The following is a 10,870-nucleotide window of genomic DNA, read 5'->3' on the forward strand; positions in this document are numbered from 1 at the left end:
AAATCTATGACAACATGAAACAGCTGTTGAGGTGCCCAAACTATGACCAACATTTGAGGCCAATCTGTAGTAATTTAAAGGTGATTGCCCTCTTACTTGGTCTCCAGAGTGGATACACAAAGAAGTGCTGCTTTCTGTTTGAGTGGGATAGTCCTGCAAAACAATATCACTAGGATACAAGAGACTGGGCCTCTCTGACATTCACTTCAGCCAAGGTTTAAAAATGTCCTGCATCCTGCACTTGTTGAACCGCATAGGATTTTGTTACCACCTTTGCATATCAATTTGGGTCTAATGATGAACTTTCTAAAAACAATGGATAAAAATGCTAAAGCATTCAAGTCTCATAGATAAATTTCCAAGGCTCAGTGAAGCAAAGATAAGGGTACCGTCTCACTAAACGATGTACCAGCGATTCCGACCACGATATGACCTGGTCAGGATCGCTGGTGCGTCGGTACATGGTTTCTGGTGAGCTGTCAATCAGGCAGATCTAACCAGCGACCAGCCCCCAGCCACCTGTCACGCTCCCCGGCTCCGTGCCACGCTCCTCGTGTCCTGTTCCTCAGTTCCCGACGGCGCTCCCTGCGCACCGCTCCTCCTCTCTGCGGCCTCCTTGCTCCCTCTCCCTCACCTGCGTCCTGTTCTCCGCTCCCGGCACCCCTCTGCGACACTGAGCCTTCTGCCGGGCACTCCTGCTTCCTATGCACCGCTTCCTGCCCTGGCTTCTGGCACCCGGGCCTCGCGCATGCGCATTAGGGCGCGCGCGCGGTCATTGACCCTCTCTTAAAGGGCCAGCGTCCAGAGACAGGATATTGACTACACAGCTACAGGGTATATAGGGGTTCCTTCTCCAGGTGGGCGGGGCCTGTTCTTCGTGTTTAGTAAGCTAGGAGTCAGGTCCTCCTGTGCCTTGTCCAGTATTGAGTTTATCTGTCTCGTAGAGCCGCTCCTGCCACGCCAACCGCTCCTGACCACGACGGTTCCGAAGCTCCGGTCGGTGACTGTCCGCCACCTCTTCAGTCCCTCCAGTCTCCGATCCCTGGATCCATGTGGCGACCGACCCCATCGCTCAGCTGGTTCCGGATTCTGCCTGACATTGCATCCCGGTCTCCGAACCTGAGCCTCGCCACCCGGACTACCTTCAGAGACTCTGTGGTCCCACTTCTTCATCCCGGTTCTCTGAACGGACTGTCCTGCTACCCGTAGTGCTTCGGCTGCCGTGCATCAAGGCCCTCTGGCGGGGTGACCGGCCTGGTTGCCTCACTAGGGAAGTCCGGTGTACGGTCCAGTGCTTCCACCACCAGGACCTAACACCACCAGCGATGCGTGGAAGCGATGCTGCGCTTAATAACTAAGCAAAGTGCTTTGCTTGGTTACCCGATATTTACCTTGGTTACCAGTGCACACCACTTAGCGCTGGCTCCCTGCACTCATAGCCAGGGTACACATTGGGTTAATAAGCAAAGCGCTTGGCTTATTTACCCGATGTGTACTCTGACTACGTGTGCAGGGAGCCGGCACTGGCAGCCTGAGAGCGGCGTACGCTAGTAACCAAGGTAAATATCGGGTAACCAAGCTAAGCGCTTCGCTTGGTTACCCCGTTGTGTACCTTGGTTACCAGCGTCCGCAGCTTCCAGACGCCGGCTCCCTGCTCCCTGCACATTCAGATCGTTGCTCTCTCGCTGTCAAACACAGCGATGTGTGCTTCACAGCGGGATAGCAATGTCCAAAAAATGAAGGATAGATATACAGCAATTGGTAATAAAGTTTAAAATTTAATTTTTAATTCTATTTATTAAAATGACTCAAAGTCTAAAAATTTCACCCTTAGTCACATGACCGTCGAGTCATAGCATCGCGTCATCTTTCCCCGGCACGTGACCATCGCGTCATGAATCATGGTCACATGCTCAGGTTAGTTCCTGGTCAGATGCATGCTGGACCAAGATCATGTTTACCGCGGTCACGTGTTCGCTGTTTGGCCGCGCCTCCAAGCCCAGTTTTCAACAGAGAGTGTGAGGACCAATAGTATTTAGGAGGGGGCCGCGGTCATGTGACCTCCGTTCAAACCACGCCCCCAGCCTTTCATTTCAAAGCAATAGTGGATGTATTATGGAGATAAACAACCAAGCACATCTAAACCAATCAGCGATTAGGCTTATTCCCTAAAGGGGGAAGTTATATGTGGAATATAAATCAGTTTATTATTAAGACAGTAGTAGAATGCAATGCGATTTTCCCATATGTCAAATCACAGCTATAACCTCCTCATCATGTACATCCCATATAGGGAGTTCAGATACAAAGGGAGGGGAGGATTTATGTTTAAGTATAGTCTTTTTCCTACTTAGACTAGGTGATAATAACAAGGACGGAGCCCCGTCCAGAGAAACAACTGATCCAAAACCAATGGATACAGAGCATGGTATGGTATTTTTTGGCAAGCTCCTGAGCAGCAGGGACAAGAAATTACAATTAAGGGGAAAGGTTTTTTGTGTATATACATCTTGAGGGATAGTAGGTGGTTCTTTACTTACTAGAACAGCATTGGTCAACCCTCCAGAGAGACAAAAAGGTAGAGATAGATAAGATGACCCTAGTAAAGAACTGTCATCTGAAGACTACCTGACTGCGGAGGTCGGCGCCCTATCCGTCACGTCATGGCGCCCCCGCTCTACGGTGGCTCACCCTATCTATCCCTATACTATCCCTTCACAAAAAACAGCTAAAGGTGAGGATCTCATTTAATCCCATAGGGACCTGGGTCCTAAGAGTATAGATCCAAAAGGTCTCACGCTGCAGAAGGCTCTTGTCCCAGTCGCCACCCCGAAGGGGGCGAGCGACAGAGTCAATGCCCATAAATGTGAGACCCCTTGTATCCCCCCCATGTACTTGGTTGATATGCTTAGCCAGAGGGGTGTCTCGTTTATTGATTATGTCTCGCAGATGTTCTCCAACCCTGCGCCGTAGTTCTCGTTTCGTCTTTCCCACGTATTCAACCGGGCAAGAACAAGTAGCTTTGTAAATTACCCCAGATGTACGGCAATTTATCAATGACCTTATTGAGTATGTTTTACCCGTATTATGACCTAGAAAATCCTTTCCAGTTTTTATAACCGGGCAAGCAATGCAACCACTACATCTAAATGAGCCCACTATTCCATGCTCCAGCCATGTAGTTCTTTTTGGTGGGTTAAAGTGGCTGTGGACTAGTCTGTCCTGCAGTGATCTATTACGTCGATATGTGCATTGAGGGTGCTCACCTACCAGGTCCCCAATATCCAAATCCATCTGGAGGACTGGCCAATGCTTATTCAGAATGGAATATAGGGCCTTTGATCCATTACTATATGTAGTAATGAATCTGATTTTGTTTTCTTCAGATCGTCTCGGGGAGGGGACCAAAAGGCTTGTTCTATCCTTTCTACATGCTTCTTGGTATGCTGTTTTTAAGATCTTATCCGGATATCCCCTCTCCCTAAAACGTTTTCTTAGGTCCGCAGCCTGCTCCCGGAATTCACGGTCCGTAGAGCAGTTGCGTCTAAGTCTAAAGTATTGCCCTTTTGGGATACCTCTCCTTTGTGGGAATGGATGGCTGCTTTCCCAACGTAAAAGTGAGTTGGTAGATGTGGGCTTTCTATATGTTCTTGTGGATAGGTTCCCCAGGTCATCTCTCATGATCAGAACGTCCAAAAAGGGGAGCTGGGTGGTGTTGCTCTCACTAGTAAAAAAGAGACCGATGGTATTATCATTCAGGTGTGCGACAAATTTCTTGAAGTTTTCAGGGGTGCCCCTCCAAATCACAAAAATATCATCCAGATATCTTGACCAAAAAACTATATTCTCAATACCTGGGGGGTCCCCATCACCAAAAATCAAAGTCTCCTCCCACCAGCCCAGGAGTAAATTTGCATACGAGGGAGCACAAGGGCTCCCCATTGCAGTACCCCTGAGCTGGTGATAGATCCGCCCATCAAATAAAAAATAATTTTTTGTAAGGCAAAATTCTAGAATTTGGAGGAGAAAGTTGTTATGTCCCTGAAATTGACGCCCACGCGTTTTTAGAAAAAATCCAATCGCGTGTAGCCCTACTGAATGTATTATTGAGGAATAAAGGGCCTCCACGTCAATACTGCATAAAATGTCATCCGGTTCCAGAGCAACACCATCCAATTTCCTCAAAAGATCAGTCGTATCACGAGTGAAAGATGACAGAGAATTTACAAAGGGGGTAAGCAGTTTATCCAAGTAGATACCCACATTTTGACATAGACCATTTACACCAGACACAATAGGCCTGCCTTTCAGGGGTGTTAAACCCTTATGGATTTTTGGTAGGCAGTAGAAAGTAGCAGTTACTGGATATGATGGTAACATAAATTCATACTCATTTTTGCTAATATAGTTAGCTAGTTATTTAGTTAGTTAGTTAGTTATTGTTAGTAAGACCATCTATAAGAATTATCTTTAGTTGTCCCAAAAATGACACAGTAGGGTCAGAACTTAGTTTGGTATATCCCGCTGGGTCATCTAGAAGTGACTGACACATGTCCCAATATTTACACCAATCCATGACCACGACATTGCCTCCCTTGTCAGAGGGTTTTATGACAATGTCGTGGTCATGTTGCAGCTCGTTCAAAGCTCTCATTTCCTCCTGCGTGATATTAAAGTTGGTGTATTGTTGTTTTTGTCCAAATTTGATGATATAGATTCCATGCTCCTTTGATAAGGTAATATCGGTTTAAAATTTGGGGACTTTTACAGTAGTGTCTTTTTCTCTACCTGAGCACCACTTAGACTGGTCATTAGCTCATTATACCTTTTATATACTACAGCCTCCAAATGCCTCCAAATGGTAATTTCCCCTGATGAATCGATAAGAGGAAACGCGTTGGGAAGAGAACAAGGAGGGCTATTGAGCATATCCTAGCTGTTATCATTGGGCTGAATAGATAATGTATATCATGCCCTACTAAGGTAATATCGGTATCTTTTTTCTGTCAGAGAGGATGGGTGAAATATGAGACCCTGCTTCTGTCAGATGATAAAAAAGCAACTTGAGGTAAAAAATCGGATGTATTTGTGTAATTACACTACCCCTTGGTCTGTGAGGGTACTAGATATCTGATTTTTCTCTTTCTAATATGGTTTTGTATGCCTATTGGATCTGAATACTCAATTTGCTTGTGTCCGTCTATAGCTGGGTTTACACACTGCAACATCGCAAAGGACATCGCTGTAACGTCACCGGTTTTGTGACGTAACAGCGACCTCCCTAAGTCTCTGCTAAGTCGCTGGTGAGCTGTCAAACAGGCAAACCTGGCCAACAACTCAACAGCGATCCGGACCTGCAGAGCGACTTAGCTGGTTGTTGGGGACGTTGATAAGCAGCCTTTTGAAAGGGAAGTTGCTAACAAAGTCTCTGCAAAGTCTTCACACACTGAAACTTCATGCTGCACAGCGGGAAACAAAGGACCTAGGAATGGTCCTGAACGATTTGTAACGATTACAACTTCACAGCAGGGGCCGGGTCGCTGATAAGTTTCACACACTGCAACATCGCAAACAACATCGCTATTGCGTCACAAAACCGGTGACGTTACAGCGATGTCGTTTGAGATGTTGCAGTGTGTAAACCCAGCTTATCTGTGTGGTCACTATTCACGGGTGAAATTTTTAGACCTTGAGTCATTTTAATAAACAGAATTAAAAATTAAATTTTAAACTTTATTACCAATTGCTGTATATCTATCTATTCCTGGTAATAACCATTCCTATTTGTCCAAAAAATGAACCAGCACTGTGTGTAACGAGCAGCGATTTCACGTCAGGGGCCAGATCGCTGCTCAGTGTCACACACAGCGAGATCGCTAATGAGGTCACTGGTGCGTCACAAAAACCGTGACTCAGCAGCGATCTCGCTATGTGAGAAGTACCCCTAAGGGAAGGAGTCTTTAATAGACCTCAGATTTGTAAGCTTCTGCAAGATGAAGAGTTTCTCATTTGTTGCAAGGCAAGATAGGACATAAAGCCTGATTCCCTAGGATTCCATGATTAAAGGCCCCGTCACACTAAGCAACATCGCTAGCAACATCGCTGCTAACGAACAACTTTTGTGACGTAGCAGCGATGTTGCTAGTGATGTCGCTGTGTGTGACATCCAGCAACAACCTGGCCCCTGCTGTGAGGTCGTTGGTTGTTGCTAAATGTCCTGGGCCATTTTTTAGTTGTTGCTGTCCCGCTGTGAAGCACAGATCGCTGTGTGTGACAGCGAGACAGCAACAACTAAATGTGCAGGCAGCAGGAGCCGGCTTCTGCGGAGGCTGGTAACCACAGTAAACATCGGGTAACCAAGAAGCCCTGTACCTTTGTTACCAGCCTCCGCCGCTCTCACTGTCAGTGCCGGCTCCTGCTCTGTGCACATGTAGCTGCAGGACACATCGGGTTAATTAACCCGATGTGTGCTGTAGCTAGGAGAGCAGGGAGCCAACGCTAAGCATTGTGCGCTGCTCCCTTCTCTGTGCACATTTAGCTGCAGGACACATCGGGTTAATTAACCCGATGTGTGCTGTAGCTAGGAGAGCAGGGAGCCAGCGCTAAGCATTGTGCGCTGCTCCCTGCTCTGTGCACATTTAGCTGCAGGACACATCGGGTTAATTAACCTGATGTGTGCTGTAGCTAGGAGAGCAGAGAGCCAGCGCTAAGCATTGTGTGCTGCTCCCTGCTCTGTGCACATTTAGCTGCAGGACACATCGGGTTAATTAACCCGATGTGTGCTGTAGCTAGGAGAGCAGGGAGCCAGCGCTAAGCATTGTGCGCTGCTCCCTGCTCTGTGCACATGTAGCTGCAGCACACATCGGGTAATTAACCCGATGTGTGCTGTAACTAGGAGAGCAGGGAGCCAGCGCTCAGTGTGCGCTGCTCCCTGCACGTGTAGCTCCGTGCGCTGGTAACCAAGGTAAATATCGGGTTGGTTACCCGATATTTACCTTAGTTACCAAGCGCAGCATCTTCCACGCGGCGCTGGGGGCTGGTCACTGGTTGCTGTGAGCTCACCAGCAACTCGTGTAGCGACGCTCCAGCGATCCCTGCCAGGTCAGGTTGCTGGTGGGATCGCTGGAGCGTCGCAGTGTGACATCTCACCAGCAACCTCCTAGCAACTTACCAGCGATCCCTATCGTTGTTGGGATCGCTGGTAAGTTGCTTAGTGTGACTGGACCTTTAGGCTATGGGTATTCGTTTCCCCTATATGTCCGGTCTGCAGAGGATTTGGAATAAAGCTGTGGTCATGTAGCTAAATAAACAAAAGATTGGCGGGCAGAGCTGGAATGGCAAGGATTCAATTGGTGAGTATACACTGTTCGGTAGTTTATCAGAATTGGTGGCTATAAGAAAAGATTTTAAACAACATGGAAAACCCCTTTAAAGGGAACCAATCACCAGGATTTTTGTATATAACCTAAAGCCAGTGCTATACTGGCACTATCAGGCTGATTCTATACATACCTTTAGTTGTCAGCTCGGATGTATAGGTTTTGAAATCCAAGAAAGTAAAGTTTATAAAATCAGCAGCTTCTTGACTGACAGCAGCTGAGGATCAGATAACATCTGGGGGGGAATTCATAGTTATCCCCTCCCCCTGTTAGAATTAACATAAGTATTATACAATTGATGTACCTTTTCACTTCCAGGACCTGTGGTGAGGTCATACCCATGTGACCAGAAGGGACGGGGCCTCAGCCAACAGGAAAATGTTGCTTCCTGATATCAGCTTTGTTGGCTGAGGCCCCACCCCTTCTAGTCACATAGGTTTGACCTCACCACAGGTCCTCAAAACCAAAGTAAATCAATTGTATACTTATGCTAATTCTAACAGAGGGAGGGGATAACTATGAATACCCGCCCAGATATTATCTGATCCTCAGCTGCTGTCACTCAAGAAGCTGCCGATTTTATAAACTTTATTTTCTTGGATTTCAAAACCTAAACATCCGAGATGACCACTAAAGGTATGTAGAGTGTCAGGGCAGGGAGGACTGGTAGGCCCAGGAGGTGGATCTACTGGACCATGCACCCCACCGGAGGGCAGGGTACACGGCAGCCGGAGCACTGGCGTGGCAAGGACAGGTATAACCAGGTCACGGAGTTCTTTAAGACGGTACAGAATGCTGGTACAGGTAACAGAGTTATAGGGTATTGGTGTGCACTCAGCTAGAGTGTGGTTTCATTAGAGGTGCTAGTGTGGGGTCAATAGTCCCAGAACGTATTATGTAATAGACACTGCACTCTCTTGTTGATAAAATGAAGACAAAATTTTTTTTCTTTGCAAAAAAGTGATTATTTATTTGATGGCGACAAAAGATGGTGGACGTTTCGGCCCAACGGCCTTTATCATGTATAGTCGCTCCACAAGAGGGCTGTTATATGAGAAGAGAAGAAGATAATGGAGCAGGATGGAAGGAGTACCACCAAGAATAGTTTATGATACAAGATTTTCCAGAGGATGAAGTCTAGAAGCAGGTTAGATTTCCTTTGGCTGGAAGGAATTTGTGTACATTTATTCCAATGGAAGAGATTTCCAGCTTTTATCTTTATATATTCATGTGGATCACATAGACGTTTGGGTGGTTGTAAAGGTCCAGTCACACTAAGCAACTTACCAGCGATCCCAACAACGATAGGGATCGCTGGTAAGTTGCTAGGAGGTTGCTGGTGAGCTGTCACACTGCGACGCTCCAGCGATCCCACCAGCAACCTGACCTGGCAGGGATCGCTGGAGCGTGGCTACACGAGTTGCTGGTGAGCTCACCAGCAACCAGTGACCAGCCCCCAGTCTCCTAGTTACAGCACACATCAGGTTAATTAACCCGATGTGTGCTGCAGCTAAATGTGCACAGAGCAGGGAGCAGCGCACACTGAGCGCTGGCTCCTTGCTCTCCTAGTTACAGCACACATCGGGTTAATTGCCTGATGTGTGCTGCAGCTATCTGTGCACAGAGCAGGAGCCGGCAGCACAGGCAGTGAGAGCGGAGGAGGCTGGTATCAAAGGTAAATATCGGGTAACCAAGGACAGGGCTTCTTGGTTACCCGATGTTTACATTAGTTACCAGCCTCAGCAGAAGCTGGCTCCCTGCTCACTGCACATTAGTTGTTGCTGTCTCGCTGTCACACACAGCGATCTGTGCTTCACAGCAGGACAGCAACAACTAAAAAATGGCCCAGGACATTCAGCAACAACCAACGACCTCACAGCAGGGGCCAGGTTGTTGCTGGATGTCACACACAGCAACATCGCTAGCAACGTCACAAAAGTTGTTCGTTACCAGCGATGTTGCTAGCGATGTTGCTTAGTGTGACGGGGCCTTAAGAGAACATGTAGATAAACACCATCTGATAAAGGCTCCTGCAGACTTCTCTCATGTGGAGGAGGAGGTTTTAGACATTGGTGGGGTGGATATTTTCCTTCTGCACGCCACCTTCCCAGGATATGGCCGTCAGTCAAGTGATTATTTATTTGATGGCGACAAAAGATGGTGGACGTTTCGGCCCAACGGCCTTTATCATGTATAGTCGCTGTGAAGTGAGAAATAAAGAAATCAATATTTACATATATTACATAATATACAACTATATACAATAGATACCATGTCTGAGCGTATTATAAAGTATGAAAAGCTCACAGTATATCACGGTTACAGTCAGAATATAGGGGTAATACATTCTCGCATACCTCCACAAGAGGGCTGTTATATCAGAAGAGAAGAAGATAATGGAGCAGGATGGAAGGAGTACCACCAAGAATAGTTTATGATACAAGATTTTCCAGAGGATGAAGTCTGCAGAGGAAGGATATGTGTTAATTGATTATAAATGAAAAGTTTATTGTGTATACAGATAAGGAACCTTTATCATTGATTTTAGGAATAATATTTCAATCAGTGTTATATGGGATTGTTGGAGCACCGGCGATTTCAAGGGGTGAATATCGCAAACAATAGGGAGCAGTGATTGAATAGATCTTCTTTACATCCACCTTGAATGGATTTTTTTTAAAAATATATATATATATATATATATATATATATATATATATATATATATATAACAAAGAGACATCAATGTTTACTATATTCCAGCCTCTATGCACATACCTAGAAGCAGGTTAGATTTCCTTTGGCTGGAAGGAATTTGTGTACATTTATTCCAATGGAAGAGATTTCCAGCTAAAATTAGAATAGATCATGCATTTTTTAGTACTATTAATTCATAGGCTTATACAGTGCTGGGCAGTTATAGAGTAATATTTGGCAGGTTTATATAGTGTTGAAAGAGACTTTTACAAGTACCTTTTATCTTTATATATTCATGTGGATCACATAGACGTTTGGGTGGTTGTAAGAGAACATGTAGATAAACACCATCTGTAATTAGGTTGCATATAGTGATAAAGGGGTTAAATGCAGAAACATGTTACAGGCATCTACTCGATTAGCTGCAGGCTTAGGGTCATATACCTGATAAAGGCTCCTGCAGACTTCTCTCATGTGGAGGAGGAGGTTTTAGACATTGGTGGGGTGGATATTTTCCTTCTGTAGGTAGAACGTTACATAAGCAATAAAGAACTTTGGTGTTTAGTGGAGGAGGGGTGAGTTCAGCAGCAGCGCTGGTGTAGTTATGTCTTACCTGCACGCCACCTTCCCAGGATATGGCTGACGGCCATATCCTGGGAAGGTGGCGTGCAGAAGGAAAATATCCACCCCACCAATGTCTAAAACCTCCTCCTCCACATGAGAGAAGTCTGCAGGAGCCTTTATCAGATGGTGTTTATCTACATGTTCTCTTACAACCACCCAAACGTCTATGT

General features: G+C 46.1%; 1 long non-coding RNA gene across 1 annotated transcript; it reads right to left on the reverse strand.

The window, feature by feature from the left end:
• Positions 1 to 9,336: 9,336 nt before the first annotated feature.
• Positions 9,337 to 10,595, reverse strand: LOC142296627 (uncharacterized). Its single transcript, XR_012751661.1, has 5 exons — positions 10,521 to 10,595; positions 10,353 to 10,427; positions 10,158 to 10,229; positions 9,737 to 9,842; positions 9,337 to 9,579 (listed from the first exon to the last, which is right to left on the reverse strand). It is a non-coding gene; the product is annotated as an uncharacterized LOC142296627 (long non-coding RNA).
• Between the last annotated feature and the right edge of the window lie 275 nt (positions 10,596 to 10,870).

Source organism: Anomaloglossus baeobatrachus, chromosome 3 (assembly GCF_048569485.1).
Source record: "Anomaloglossus baeobatrachus isolate aAnoBae1 chromosome 3, aAnoBae1.hap1, whole genome shotgun sequence".
NCBI classification, from domain to species: Eukaryota; Metazoa; Chordata; class Amphibia; order Anura; family Aromobatidae; genus Anomaloglossus; species Anomaloglossus baeobatrachus.